The 16,265-nt window shown below is 44.8% G+C and overlaps 1 protein-coding gene across 3 annotated transcripts in view; it reads left to right on the top strand.

Annotated features, from left to right (window-relative positions):
- PATJ (PATJ crumbs cell polarity complex component) overlaps positions 1–16,265 on the top strand; it is a 370,230-nt gene that overhangs the window by 237,225 nt on the left and 116,740 nt on the right. The gene's annotated exons all lie outside the window — the stretch shown is intronic.

Below are 16,265 nucleotides of genomic sequence, written 5' to 3'. Positions count from 1 at the left end.
TGACCGGAAAAGCAAAAATAAATAAATAAATAAAATAAAAATAAGATAAAATAAAATGGATTAAATGCTGGTGAGAAACCCAGGATGGAGAGGTCAGCTCTGCTATCTGTTGTGTTGAACCCTTTTTTGTGGGCCAGCTAATTTGGTGCTGTGAGTGTGAGTGAATTGCACTGGGGACTCCCCATGGCTGGGATTCCCTTCCTCGTTGCCACAGTATGGTTAGAAGGAGGACAGATTCTCTGGTATTGGACCAAATTCTTTCTGGATGCAGTGAAACCTTTCTGGGTCAAATAAGTAGCCCTGCATGTTAACTGCTGCTCTGTGTTTTTCCCCCCCGGGGTGGGCCTCAGTGAACCTCTGTACGTAGGAATGAGAAAACACCTACCCCATACACTGTGATAATTCACATCATTGAAATGTTAATATAGCGTCCAACAGAGTGTAACAGTGTTTTATGGTGGTGATGATCATTATTATTCTCCCTCTCCCATTAGTTACCTCTCAGTAAGTCCCACCACTGGCAGGAAGCTGCTGAGATGAAGAGGTTATCTTGTCCCAACGAGGAGCGATGATACAGGAGGTGATAGTAATATCCTTCCCACACCCTCACGTTAGACCGACAGGGTGTGACTGCTTTGCTCCTGAAGAAGTTCAATGCTGGTGCCCTTCTTTCGTATTAACTGGTTTTCCAGCTTTTTACTCCTATTTAAACCTTCTTCCTTGGATGTCTTTGTATATGGCGACAACTCCAGAGGCCCCTGCAAGTTAAACACCAATCTACCCTTAGAGTTCCTTGCCTCTTCTGTTGCCAGAGCTTATGAAATTATAGCCCCATGATGAAAGAGAAGGAGATTCTAGGACAGGTCAGGGACTTGGAGTTTTAAGATGTTGTCTATGGAGTGAGGCCTCACAGATAACGAGTTCCAGCCTTTTGCTTTGGCGACTTTATTTACTATTGAGAGAAGATGACAGAGAAGATGTACAACGTGGTAGCCTCAGCACAGGGGGTGGTACCTGTTTCAGCTGCAGTTTCTCTCTCTCTCTCTCTCTCTCTCTCTCATTCTTTTGTGTTTGCTTGCTTTCTATTTTCTGCTTTTTGATTGGGGAGACTGTCCAAAATTTATTTTTCAGAAGGCAAACAACAGCAGCAGGTAAAACTACAGGGATTCTCCAAATAATACCCCTTGCCAAGGCATCATTTATACACTCCCAAGACTGAGCAGGGAGAGGGGAAAAGCCCCAGAGTCTCCGTTACGGCATCTGCTTTCCCGTTCCTGCTCGCTGCAGTTCTGAAAGGAGAGGTGCCACCTGGCAAAAATGATTTTTCTGGATCCACCAGTCAAGGGCAACCATTGAGGAAGCCTTGGGGAAAAGTCTTATCTCCCACGGAGAGAGTGGAAGTAAGGCCCTTGGCGGCAGCAATCAGGCTGGGTAATTCAGTGCTCAAGTCCAACTGTGCTGGGGTCCACCAAGGCCACCTAGGGGTGAGGGTGCTTCTCAGTAGCAGCATATGATGGACCTCACAGATGCTCCAGCTCTGTGAGCTCTCTATCTGGCCCTTCTCAGGATCACATTGACCTAGAGGTAGTTGTTTGCTCAGTTATCCATGCTGGCCTTCCCTTTTAGAGAGTTTAGACAATTAAATAAAATCCAAAGGAAATCCTATGATGCAATAAAATAGTTGAAAACTAGAGCCCTCCTACTTTAATAAGGAAAGATTGAGTGATTTTTAATTATTTAGAATAGAGGAGCAAAAGATGAGTCTAACCCTGGAAATTGAGGTTCTTTAATTAGCCTCTATTAGCATCCCGATGATTTCCATCCTTATTATTCAGAAGGGATTGAGTTGTACAATTAAATTGTACAAGCAAGATTGAGGTTGCTGATGAATAGCTATTGGCTAGAATTTGTTTGAAGTGATTTATAAATCACTGTCACTGTCATTTCGTTGCTCATCGGTTTGTTCTAGCCGGCACCTGTAACGTCTCTCATTGTGAGACTTATTGTTATGTTTTTGGCATATCGAATACGCCAAATGTTTTTGGCATATGGAACACGGGTCGGCTGGGTGAAAGGCAAACGCCCTAGCACTGTGCTACCGCTCCAGCCCATAAATATCAATATATATATTCAAAGTATGTGATTTAAGAAAAATCAAAAGCCCAATGTAAAATAATTATGGGCCTTTCATGCCTGGTGTGATAACACAGCGGGTAGGGCATTTGCCTTGCATGTGGCCGACCCAGGTTTGATTCCTCCGTCCCTCTCGAAGAACCCGGCAAGCTACCAAGAGTATCCCACCCGCATGGCAGAGCCTGGCAACCTACCTATGTTGTGTTCAATATGCCAAAAACAGTAACAGCAAGTCTCACAATGGAGAAATACTGGTGCCTGCTTGAGCGAATCGATGAACCATGGGATGACAGTGCTATAGACAGTGCTACATGCCTGGTGGGCCAGGAAATTAGCTCAAAAGGTCCAGCTTGTATGCTCTGCATGAGAAACCTGCATCCAGGTTCTATTCCTGGTAGATCCTGGCCATTGAATAAGTACTGCCTGGGGTGAAACCCAAGCAACAGGCTAAGAGTGGTCCTGATACCACAGAGCCTGGCCCCCAAACAACAACAACAGTGGAATGCCTAACGCCATGTGCATTCAGAAACATGAAGGAGCTTTCTTTCCTCTCCTAAGCGATTCTCTATTATTTATTCTCCAAAGGCATTTTGTATTCGTTGTGAGGGCCACATCTGGTGGTACACAGGAGAAGGGTTGCCAAGATCTCACAGTGGCACTTGGGCACCACGTGGTGCCCAGGGTCCAACCCAGGGCCTACCTGAAAGGCATGTGCCCCACCACTTGAGCTGCGCCCTCGGTCCCACAGTAAGTTATTCTGTCTGAGTTTGTGGATCTACAGATACAGAAAGGGTCAGAGAGATAATACAAAGGTCAAGGCTCTCACCTAGCAGGAGGCTGTGGCCATGACCCTGGTTCTAATCCTCGAACCACATATAACCCTCCACACACTGCCAGGAGTGGCACCTGAGCACCCCCAGGCATGACCCTACAAAATAACTTAAAAATACACATAGGTACTAACTGATCATTAAAAAAAATTCCTCTTCCACTAGTCCCTTTACCCTATCACTTTATCAAATCATCTGATGGGATGATTTGTTCACTAGCTCCTTGTCTAGGGTGCAAAAAAAAAAATGTGTAGGTATAATTTCAACCTCTGTTGTCATACATGCTTTCGGACTGTGCAAAGGAAAATGAACTTCAGGACAATCAAGGGAGGCGGGTGCTCTGTGGCAGCCTTTCGTTTGAGCCAGCAGGTGGGTTTCTGGCAGTGTGTGTGTGCCAGCATCTTATTCATCAGATAACGCGTCACTTCTGCTAAGAGAAGACCCTGTTCCTGTGGCAGAGACATCCTCCCCAGTGAGAAGCTCTCTGTCCTAACTCTGACTGAGCTGCAGAGACACTCGTGATTGCTAGGGAAACCCAGGATGCCCCTTGCCTGGACTGGAAACTCAGTTCTGTAGGAGCATAGCTGGGTGGGCCTGGCCAGTTTCTGGTCTATACTGGGGGGTGAGGGGGTGGGTTTAGAGGTGGCTCATAAGTGGACTAAGATACAGAGAGTGAGAGACAGACATAGAAAGATCGCACTCATCTGTGGAATATAAAATAATAGAGTGGAAGACTAACACCCAAGAGTAGCAGAGATAAGGACCAAGAGGTCTGCCCCAGAGCTTGGAAACTGGCCTCACATGCTGGGGGAAAAGGCAGCTCAGATAGAGAAGGGAACACCAAGTAAAGGATGCCGGGAGGACCCATTCGGGTTGGAAGATGCAAACTGAAAGTAGACTATAGACTGAACATGAAGGCCACTCAATACCTCTTTTGCAAACTACAATACCCAAAAGGAGACAGAACAAAAGGGAATGCCCTGCCGCAGAGGTAGGGTGGGGTGGTCGGGGATGGGGTGGGGGTGGTGAGAGGGATACTGGGATCATTGGTGGAGGTGAATGGGCACTGGTGGAGGGATGGGTGAATGATCACTGTATGAGTGAAATGCAAACAAAAGTTCATAAGTTTGTAACTGTACATTACAGTGATTCTCTAATAAAAAAATAAGCGGACTAAGATAACCCTAGGCCTAGAGCAATAGCACAGTGAGTAGGCCGTTTTCCTTGCACATGGCTGACCCAGATTTAATTCCTCTGTCCCTCTCGGAGAGCATGGCAAGCTACCGAGAGTATCCCGCCCTCACGGCAGAGCCTGGCAAGCTACCCGTGGCATATTCGTTATGCCAAAAACAGTAACAAGTCTCACAAGGGAGATGTTACTGGTCCCCGCTCGAGCAAATCAATGAGCAACGGGATGACCGTGACAGTGATATATGTATATATGTATTTAAAAATACACCCATATTTATTAAGGACTCGGTAATGTTTGCTTCTATGTCAAGGGTGGGTATGAGGATGCTGGCAGGAGCAGGAGAGAAGGAAGGGTGCCAGGGGGTACAAGAAAAGGAAGTGGAGACCAGAGAAATCATGTTGGATAACATTGGGTTGTCCTTGCTCCAACAAAGTAGTACTGCAGTAAGATCCTTGTCTTGCTTCCAGATGACCCTGGTTAGATCCCCAGTACCACATACGCTGAGCACAGAGCCAAGAGTGAGCCCTGAGCACTGCCAGGTGTGCCCAAAACCAAAATTGAAAAGGAAGTGGGGGAAAAGAAAGTGGAGGGAAAAGAATTTTTCTTAAATATTTTTTTCTAATTCTTTTAAATACCTTTTCTAATTTTTTTTTTCGAATTCTTATGCTAGACTCACAATTTAGGATGCATTTACCTCATGATTAAGCCTAGGACAAGGAAGGGTGTGAACGTTCTACGAAGCAGTTTCTGGTAAATGTTGGAATGAGAGATATGGGCACATTCTGCCTGAGATATTTCGCTAGCTTCTCATTCAACGGCTTTTTTTTTTTAGTTAGAGATAATCTGCTGCTCTAACAGGAAATCAAACACTGTTTAACTGAGGAATGGATAAAGAAAAGCTTAATGAACAGGAATTAATCCTTGTGTCCGTAAAATAAATTATAATAGATTTTACTGAGGTCATGTCAGGTAGTATCAGAAACTAAAGCACAAGAGGAAATCAGAAAAGGAAAGATTGCCCTGGCCTCTGTGAATAGCCAGTGGGAGTGTGACGGGAATGGGGGATGGTGCGTGAATGATGACCGTCCCATTAAGCCCTGTTCCCCCAGACTGCCTGCCTGGTTGATGACTCTTTAAATGCATCTTACATCCCCAGCTCTGTGTTTCTATTTTCAAAGTCGTGTTCAAAGACCTGATGTTTCCCTCTCCTGAGAGCAAATCCTGAGGCAAGTAAGATTCATTTGCGACAAGTTTCAGGAAGTTAGCGCTTCCGCTCGGCTTAGCAACTGCCCGTACACTTTCCTTTTAAACTGCAGAAGGTTATAGAAAGTGACTCGAAAAATGGATTTTGACGAACTTCATCCCTTGGTTGTCAGTGCTTCTATTTGGCCGTCCTTCTTTCCTTCATTGAACTTGGTTTTCTCTGCATCTCCATAGTGCAGATGTTTTTGATATTTAGACCTTGACAGCAATCTTAAAATTATTGACAGTTGGGTTGGAGAGATAGGTAAATTGCTTGTCTTGCACACAGCTAGCCCAAACTCAACCTCTGGCATCACAGAAGATCTCAAAACACCGCTATCACTAATCCCTGAGCGTGGAGCAGAAAGTAAGCCCTGAGCACTGCCAGGAATGGCCTCCCAGCCCCCCCAAATTACTGACAATTGAGAGTCAAGGACGTAGCTCAGTGGTAGGGCTACCTTGCCTTGCATGTGGAAGGCCCTGGCTTTCATACCCAGCACTGCACCTCACACACACACACAAAATGCAAATAAAAGTATTCACAATTGAGATATAAAATGGAATTGGTTATACGTTTTGGGGTATGATTAGCAATAAAGCCATCACAGAAAGTTCTTAAAATAGGCTGCAGGCAGTCTTTTAATTAACTAGGGTCTTAAGTCGGGGGTGATGCGTGTGCATTTGTGTGATTCCATCCCTGTCATAGTCTTCCAACTCTTGTAATTTATTCATACACTAATTAGTCTATCATTCACAAGGGGTCTGAATCGATAGTGAAAATTAGCAACTTGCTGCGATACACCTGACTTGCATAATCACACCCCCCCTCCCGCCCCCTCCTTTGCTTCTATGCCGTTTGAATTTGAACAATTCTCTAATCCTGTAATCGTGCTCTTTGGCAAAAATGGATTTTGCTATCCTCAAGTATTCCGCTCTGGGATCACCCAGAGGTCTATGGCAACCGGAGCTCTTCCTCAAAGGCACATTCAGTTCTCTGAGTCTTCCCATTCAGGGTGATCCCCCCTACCCTGCACACGACCCTGCGCTGATGTACAGGCAGAGCGCCGTATCCACACGGTGAAGAATGCACGGCTGTATCTGGCAGCGCGGGGATCCGAGGAGATTAATGATCTTGCCTGCAGCTCTTGTCGTACCTTCCCCTGCTGCTGAAAATTAAATGTCATGTATAACAGCTCACTCTCCATTTCTTAATTACATGTGGAAAATGTGTACCGTGTAAAAACTCCTGGGGCTAATGGAGGCCAAGTGAAACGGAACCCCTCGGAAAGATTTCTTTCTGCCTGTCGGGTCCGACTGAGTCAAAGGGGACGCACCAGGGGACCCGCCGCATCTCATCGATTGATCATATGTCTGCTCTGGGTCATTTAAGAATGTGGCCTGTTGTTCTCTGGCCCCGCTGCTCAAAGACGAGGTGGCCTAGAAATGAATGTGAATGTCAGAGTCCTCTCTGGGGGGACTCCATCTCAAAAAGCAGCTAGAATGCCTGTTTTAAAATCCTTATTGTCTATATTCTACAGACCAAACACGATGGCCACGCAGTGCCTCTGTTGCAAACCACAACACCCAAAAGGAGAGAGAGACCAAAAGGGAATGCCCTGCCACAGAGGTGGGGTGGGGTGGGGTGGGGGAGATGGGGTGGGAGGGTGGGAGGGATACTGGGAACATTGGTGGAGGGGACTGGGCACTGGTGGAGGGATGTAAACAAAATGCAAATATGAAAGTTCATAAGTTTGTAACTGTAACTCATGGTGATTCACTAATAAAAAAATAAAAATTAAAAAAATAATAATAAAAAAATAATAAAATCCTTATTGTGTATAGGGACACAGCTGACCGTCCACCACATCCCATTGGATCCCCCAAGTACCACCAGGAGTAATTTTGAGTGTAGAAGCAGGAGGAAGCCCTGAGCCCTGCCGGGTGTTACCCCAAACAAAAACAAAAATAGTCCTTACTTTGTTGTTAATTTGCTGGGTGAGGGCGTCCAAATGGTGATCAGGGGCCCTGGGTCAATCCCAGCAATGTGTAACCAAATGAGCCCGCAGTTCCACGTGAGCAATCAGGGTATACACCACTGCTTGGACCCTGTAGTGCTGGGGGCTCAAGGATTATACCCACCAATTCGCAGAAAGCCATGTGGTGCCAGGGATAGAACCCAGGTCGGGCACATACAAGGTATCTACCTTAACTCCTGTACTGTTGTCCTGGCCCATGATCTTGATTTTTTTGGAGGGTTTTTTTGAGGGGCTTTGTTGTTGTTGTTGTTGTTTGTTTTTTTGCTTTTGAGGTCACACCCGGCGATGCACAGAGGTTACTTCTGGCTCATTTACTCAGGAATTACTCCTGGCGGTGCTCGGGGGACCATGGGATTCTGGGAATCGAACCCAGTTCAACTGCGTGCAAGGCAAACTCCCTACCCGCTGTGCTATTGCTCCAGCCCCAATCTTGATTTTTTTTTAATCTCATTTTTATGAACAGGAGTGAGATTGGGGATTGTAGCATATAGATTGGTGATGGGGGGAATAGCATGTTTCACTTTCATCAGAAAATATTTATTCATGTATTCAGCAAGTATTTGCTGAGTGCCCACCTGTGCTGCACATCAGTGATGCAAGAACACAGCCTGCCCTAAAGGAGGAAGCAGAGTAAACAGTCGGATTCATCATCCAGAGATAGAAGTGTCTGCTCCTGTAGGAGCTCCTGAACAAGATACACCTACTCCAGGCTTGGCAGGTTCTGGGAAGGCGTCAGCGAAGGAGGCATAAACTCAGACCTGAGAAGAAGTCAAGCCAGTGGATGTACAGAAACTCCAATTTTCAGAACTGGGAGTTCAGGCCAGCATGCCTGAGTCTTACTTCTAGGATCTGTGGTCTTCTTTAGGAGAGCACTCTCAGATGAGCATTCAGCTATGTGATCATTTTCTTCGAATTGTGTAAGGAAGCATCTCTCAGAGTCAGGGACCATTAAGGAAACCAGCGCCTCTACTCCAATGCATGGGAAAATATCATCCACGGGAGACAGGGGCAGAAGTTTGGAGGAAAAGACCAGTTTGGGGTTGTCAGGAACTGCAGGGGAAGGAAACACGTCCAGTTTCAAGGCCCTTCTGTTTCTGTTTAGCTGGACCATGCATTCCACCCCTGCCTGCAGGCTGACTCTTGCTTAATCTTTTCAGGATACTTGTTTTCCTTCTTACCCATTTTAATAGTAACCTTAATGAGTATTTACTTTTATATTTGTTAAGTAGAATTTCGAAATGTTTGGGAAGAATGAAGAATGGAATGTTTTGTCTGTTGGTCTTTTAGCAAAGACATCAGAAATTCTATTTTTACATCTACACAAGTCTTGCTCCTTTTGGCATATTATGTAACTTTGGAGGCTGTCTACTTAAGCCAGTGGTGAGCCATCTGGCTCCATCTATTTCTAAAAGTCTCTTGGAAGTCTATGACATATTCTTTTAAACATTCAAATAACCAGACATTTTCCTTTGAAAGTGATTGGTCAATCAGAAATGACAAAAAATTTTTACAGACTCTTTACTCATGAGTTAGTTGAATCCAGTGAGTTAGCCAAAGTGTTGGTACTGAAAAAACAGGCCATTTTATAAACATGTTATATATATAAAGTACCTTTAAAAATCCACTTTGCTATTTCATGGAAAGAATTTATCAAGTTTTCATTTTAAAAAAACTTTTATTTTTGGAACCATGGCTTGCAGTACTGTTCATAATAAGATTTCATGCATAACACATTCCCATGCCACACCCTCCCCTGCAGTGTCCACTTCTCTCCGCCATCATCCCAGTGTCCAGGAGGCTCTGGGCATTTTGTACAGTTCCTTCTCGAATACCCATGCAGGTACACACAGGCGCATGAACTCGGAGTAAATAATATGAAAGAGTGCAACTAGGTGCCTTCTCCCTCTATGGATGCTACGGAAGTCAGATATTTCCCTTCCGACGGTGGCCTGTGAGTGGTCATGTGGCCTAACCTCAAACAACATGTTGCCATAGGCTGAGAATCGGAAGCAAGTGGCCTTTTGGGTATGGTGTCTGTTCCCCGGGCCACGGGGGCCTTGACCAGGGTTCCTAATGTGACATCATCCTCCCTCCCAATTCCTTACTCTCTGGTGGTCTAGTTCTTTTCTGTTCCAAGTCTGATTGGACAACTGGCCTGTGTTTTGTCAAGTCCCATTTTCCCACTTAGAAATTCTCCTTGGCTTTAGTTGGCCCGCACTCGTTCCTATGACCGTTGCCAAAGAACCCTAATGAACGGGGACAGTGAGCAAAGCCAGGCTAGCTGGACACATTCCGAGCAACTCCGGTGCAAGAGTCAGCTCCCTCTGCATGTGGCAGGCTTCTGGTCCCTGCAGGTTTTTTCCTTTGTTTGTCAGGCATCCTTATTTATTTATTTATTTATCATTTGGTCAGATGTCATAGAGATGCTTTTTTCCTCCCTTTTTAATTGAATTGCCGTGAGACACACAGTTACGAAGTTGTTCGTGATTGTGTTTCAGTCATACAGTACTCCAGCACCCAACCCTTTACCAGTGTGCATTTCCCATCACCAGTGTCTCCATCCCCCTCCCAAGCCGCCACCCCCCGCCCCCAGTCACCATCCCCTCTAAGGCAGACACACCCTCTTTATGTTTCTCTCCCTCTCTTCTTCTCTCATTCACTCACTCTCTGCCCCCTCATTTTAGACACTGTGGCAATACACAAAAGGTTTTCATGAGGCTGGAGCGATAGCACAGCGGGTAGGGCGTTTGCCTTGCACGCGGCCGACCCGGGTTCGATTCCCAACATCCCATATGGTCCCCTGAGCAACGCCAGGAGTGATTCCTGAGTGCAGAGCCAGGAGTAACCCCTGTGCATCACCGGGTGGGACCCAAAAAGAAAAAAAAAAACCAAAAAGGTTATCATGTATATCCCTTTACCTCCTTTCAGCACTCAGTTCTCCTCCAGAGTGATCATTTTCAATTGTCATTGTCATAGTGGTCCCTTTTCTGTCCTAACTGCACCCTCCCACCACCCTTGGACCAACCATGGACCAGTTCTCTTGGCCCTCATTTCTACTGTCCTTGGGTATTAGTCTCATACTATGTTTTTTATTTCTCTTTGGGTCACACCCAGCGATGCTCAGGGGTTACTCCTGGCTTTACACTCAGGAATTACTCCTGGCGGTGCTTGGGGGACCATATGGGATGGCGGGGATCGAACCCGGGTCGGCCGCATGCAAGGCAAACCCCCTACCCGCTGGGCTATCGCTCCGGCCCTTCATACCATGTTTTTTATAGACCACAAATGAGTGCAGCCATTCTATGTCTGACCCTTTTCCACTGACTCATTTCACTTAGCATGACGCTCTCCAGGTCCATCTATGTATAAGCAGATTTCATTACTTCATTTTTCCTAGCAGATATATCCCATTGCGTAGATGCAACATAGTTTCTTTATCCAATCATCTGCTCTTGGGCACGTGGATTGTTTCCAGATTCTGACTATTGTGAATAGTACTGCATTAAACATAGAAGTGCAGATGACTTTCCTGCATTGCGTTTCAGGGCCCCTAGGATATATTCCCAGGAGCAGTATTGCTGGGTCAAAATGAAGCTCAATTTCTAGTTTTTTGAGGAATGCCCATATTGTTTTCCAAAAAGACTGGACTACTCAGCATTTCCACCAGCAATAATGAGGATCCCTTTCTCCCTGCATCTGTGGCCAGCACTGGTTATTCTTTTTGATGTGTGCTATTCTCTGTAGCATCCCAGACATCTTTAATCTCTCCAATCTTCTTAACAGCAAGAACCCTAAACAAGTCCGTATTGAAGGTGGTGCAGGAGGGGTGTGGAAGGTTCCCAGTTCCTAGCACACACATATGGGCTGGTAATTGCAGGTTAGGAATAAGAAAGCAAGGGGAGAACAGGTATTGTACTACCTTCTTTAACGATGTGGCTCATGGTCTTGTGTCTGCCTTGGAAGCATGAAGTCACAAGTTTGATCCTCTTCCGTGCATGCATACATGTATGCATGCACACACATGCACACACACACACACACACACACACACACCACATCACTGAGAGCAATGCTTGATGGCACAACCAATGGGTTCCCCAATGCTTTGACCAAGTATGTGTCCCCTAAACAGTGTAAGAAGAGGAAAGGGAAGAAGTAAATCTCCCTGAGACACTTACTAGGCTAAGTTATTCATCCCAAATTCCCCATACTGCCGTGTTGATGGTATAGTGGTGAGCATAGCCGCCTTCCAAATTCCTCATACCAACCTTCTTGCCAACTGAAAAATTTATGAGCCACCCTTTCCTCTGCACAGCTGACAGTTGCTGAGAACTAGCCTGCAGCCTTTGTGAAAGTGGGTCTGGGTGCCGAGATATTCCCTGCAGCCCTCATTAGTGTCTGACATTGACTGGATGCCAGTAAATAGAGCTCAGCATTCCACTGTCATTGGGCATTTAGCTCTGATTCACCCGATTCAGCAATTTCAGTTGTTTCTTCCACTTGGAAATGGGACATTATTCCATTTTCATATTCATATCCTTTAAATGTCTCCTGAGATCTTTAAAAATATCTCCTGGAATCTTTCTAGAAAGTTTTGCTCACATTGAGATTTATTGGCTTTCTCTGTTCATTCACTGTTGTGTTGCAATTGATATGTAAGTTATTTTCTGTATCATATTATTTTTTTCTGTTCTTCTTGGTCCATTGTATTTAGGAAAATTAGAAGTTAATATCCAGTCCTGTTTAGTTGTGGTCCTGTGTTCCTTGTTCATTTACCTTGCCTGTGTAATTGCAGGCCAAATACATAACTACTTCCAGGCTAGATGCATGACTGCTTTTGGAGAAAGGAAGTATTTTTGGGAAGTATCTGGCAGTACTAGGGGGCCACTCTTGGCTCTGTTCTTGGGGTTTGCTCTCCTCAGTGCCAAAGGGGGTGCCACATGGTCATAGGACTGGCTGTATGCATGGTGAGCACCCCAACCTTTGTCCAATCTCTCCAGCACCTCTATACTCCTTCTTTTCCAAGGCAGGGGCTTGGGGCCACACCTGGCAGTATACAAAGATTACCCTTAGCTCTGTGCTCAGGGCCCTCTCCTGGAGGTGCTCAGGGGACCATTTGTGGTGACAAAGGATAGAACTGGGGTTGACTATATGCAGGACAAGTGCTTTGTGCCTACCCTATTTCTCTGGCCCTCATAAACTCCTATTACTGTAATACTGTTAAACTATATGGTTGGCACCATAATCATTAAGGCTGTAACCCAATGACATTAAGGACATTTACAGTCTTGCGCAAACATCCAGCCTCTTGTTTCCAAAACTTTTATTGACATAATTGACATAATTGACATAATTGACATATTGACATAATTGAAACTCTGTATACTTCCCCACCGACATAGCACTGTAGCACTGTCACCTCATTGTTCATCGATTTGCTCGAGTGGGCACCAGTATCGTCTCCATTGTGAGATGTTGTTACTATATTTTGGCATATCGAATACGCCACGGGTAGCTTGCCAGGCTCTGCTGTGCAGGCAGGATACTCTCGGTAGCTTGCCGGGCTCTCTGAGAGAGATGGAGAAATCAAACCTGGGTCAGCCACGTGCAAGGCAAACGCCCTACCTGCTGTGCTATTGCTCCAGTCCCCGTCATATCTGTACACATCCCCAGCAGCCAACATTCCCTTAGCTGGGGAAGCCCTGGAAGTCATCATTCTACTTTTCCTCTCTGAATTAGCTTTTATAAGGTATAGCATACACATAGAATTACACAGTATTTGTGCTTTTTAGCTGCCTTGTTTGATTTTCCATAATGTCCTCAAGGTTTATTTACATGGTAGCATGTGTCAGAGTGTTACAGTTGAGTGATGCTCTGATGTCAAATGAACTGCATCATGTTCATTGTTGAAGGATATGTGGGTTGTCTCTTTTAGCTCTTCAGAGTGATGCCTCTAGAATCATAGCTGGACAGGTGTCACTGTGCAACCTTTTTTCAGTTCTTTTAGGTGGATGTGCAGCTATGCAATTGCTAATCATGTGGGAGTTCTGCTTTTCCATTGTTTTGAGAGATCCCCATGCTGTTTTCAGTGCAGCTAAAACATACTGCATTTCTACCAATACTGAACAAGCATTTTGATTTCTTCACAATCTCACCAATACTTATTTCCAAAGTGTTGGCTTTTTTTTTTTTATAAGAACTGTCTATCTTTATTTACTTTTGAAAGGGGCGGTGACCCAAACCTGGTAGTGCTCAGGGGTGATTTCATTCAGTGCTTGGAAATTATGTGGTTATGGGAATGAATCCAGAGGCTCCCACATGTAAAACCTGTGCTCCAGCCTCTTGAACTGACTCCCCCGCTGCTAAGAGTTCTTGTAACAAGTGTAAGATGACTTTGATTCACATTTCTCTGATGATTAGTGATGCTAAGCTACTTTCCATTTCCTTATGTTTGTTGGTGATTTAACGCCTCTGGAGAAATGTCTCTTCAATCACTTCCCCCTTTGTGTGGTGCTCTGGGGATTAAGTTTTGGGGTCACACCTGTGGTGCTCAGGGACCATGCAGTGCTGAGGATCAAACCCAGGACTCCTTCATGCCAAACATATGCTCAACCCCTTGCACGCTAGCTCTCTGGATTCCTTTTGCCCATTTTTCAATCAGATTGCTTTGTTGTTGGGGTTCTGACATATTCTGGATATTAACCACTCAGTTGTCACAAATTGAGTAGGGAGTGATTTGGAAGGACTGAGACGAGGCAAACACAAAACAAGGGCACCAGCAAGGACATTGTTGTCTGAGTTCAGGCAAAGCAAAAAGCCTCAGAATTAGAAGGGAGGCCATGAACCTAGAAGAAAGGAAAGAATGAAACTATTCTTTAGAATGAAGCCATTAGCCACGGGAACCTCTTTGGCCATGAGGGTTTTGTGTCTGGGAACTCAAGCAACCTGAAACTCAGCAACATCAAATATGTTTTATTGTTATTATTATGCTTTACCGCTTTGAAATTGACATTATTTCATGGCAATTCTATTAGAAGATGTGCCGATTTTACAGATCAAGAAAGCAACATTTGGTGAAGTGGAACAAGGAAAGCATGTTTAACAAATTGTGCTGGCAAAACTGGACAGCTACGTGCAAAAAAATGGACTTAGACCTCCACCTATCACCATGTACAAAAGTCAGATCAAAATGGATTAAAGACCTCAACATCAGACCAGAATCCCTAAGGTACATTGAAAGCAAGGTCGGCAAAACCCTCCACAACATTGAAGCCAACGGTATCTTCAAAGTTGACACACCACTGGCCAAGCAAGTGAAAACAGAGATAAATAAATGGGACTATCTCAAACTAAGAAGCTTCTGCACCTCAAGAGAAACAGTGACCAAAGTACAAAGACAATCTACAGAATGGGAAAGGATATTTACACAGTACCCATCCGATAAAGGTTGATATCACTGATATACAATGCACTGGATGAACTCCACAAGAAGAAAACTGCCAACCCGATCAAAAAATGGGGTGATGAAATGAACAGAAACTTTCCCAAAGAAGAAATCCGAATGGCTCAGAGGCACATGAGAAAATGTTCAACATCACTAATCATCAGGGAGATGCAGATCAAAACAACCAGGAGATATCATCTCACACCACAGAGACTGGCCCACATCCCCAAAAACAAAAGCAACCGGTGTTGGCGTGGATGTGGGGAGAAAGGGACCTGTGCTGCACCTTCTATTCTACTTGCACTAGCAAAGGCAACATCTTCACGTATTTTATAGTTATCCCACCGTGTCAGGGATGGAAAGTGGAACTGTGACACTCAGATCTTAAGTCTGCAATGCTGAGACTCCGAGTAAACAAACTGGAGGGTCTTACATGCAACTTTATCCAAAGGATATATTGAAAGTACTTGGAGTCCTGTCGGATAGTTGAAGATGTCCCCCAAGGCAAGCCTGGGACTATTAGTCCAGACACAGGAGATGAACTCCCTGAGGCTGGCACAGACCAGCCCAAAGGGAATCACTGCGTAGTTTGTTTCCCAATTTAGAAGTTTGAGGAGAAGGTTGAGAACCCAGAAGGGGGCCTTGTCATTAGATCAGGACAAACCTGATCAGCTCCTTTTATCTTAAAGATCCCATGCCATAATACAATCTGGCCCCTCAGTGGGTACATATATGTTTAGAAGTATAATTTCTTCCTGATGTACATATCTCTTGATTACTAAAAAATGGCCATCACCGTCCCTTCTAATATGTTTTCAGCGTGAAATCTGTGAATACTAGTATGACCGCCACAGATTTTTTGAGGGAGTTGTTTGCTTAAAGACTTATTTTCTATCCTTTGACTTTGTGTCTGTGTTTGCTCCCGCTGTTCAGTTGTATTTCTTGTAGGGAGCAGAATGTTGGATTCTTGTTTTTTAATCCATTTTGTTGCTCTGTGTCTCTTAATGGGCACGTTTAGACCATTGATATTGAAAGAGATTATTGTCACAGGGTTTTGCACCTTGTGTCTGTAGAAGTTTGTTATGTTGGTGGGGTTTGTCTTGTCTTACAGCAGCCCCTTCAGTCCTTCTTTTATGTTTGGTTTTGAGTCTATAAAGTTCCTGAGCTGGTGTTTGTCCACGAAGTAGTGTACTTCTCCCTCAAGTCTAAGTAAGACTCTAGCTGGATAAAGCCTTCTTGGCAAGGCATTCATTTCACTGAGAGTTTTCACTATATCTCACCACTGTCTTCGGGTCCAGATGGTTTTGTCTGATAAGTCTGCTATAAATCTAAGGGATGCTCCTTTGTAGGTGATTTCCTTCTTTGACCTTGCTGCTTGCAGTATTGTG

This window comes from Sorex araneus, chromosome 5 (genome assembly GCF_027595985.1).
Source record: "Sorex araneus isolate mSorAra2 chromosome 5, mSorAra2.pri, whole genome shotgun sequence".
Lineage (NCBI taxonomy): Eukaryota > Metazoa > Chordata > Mammalia > Eulipotyphla > Soricidae > Sorex > Sorex araneus.
Note: the sequence above shows the minus strand (reverse complement) of the source record. Positions and strands in the feature narration are given on the sequence as shown.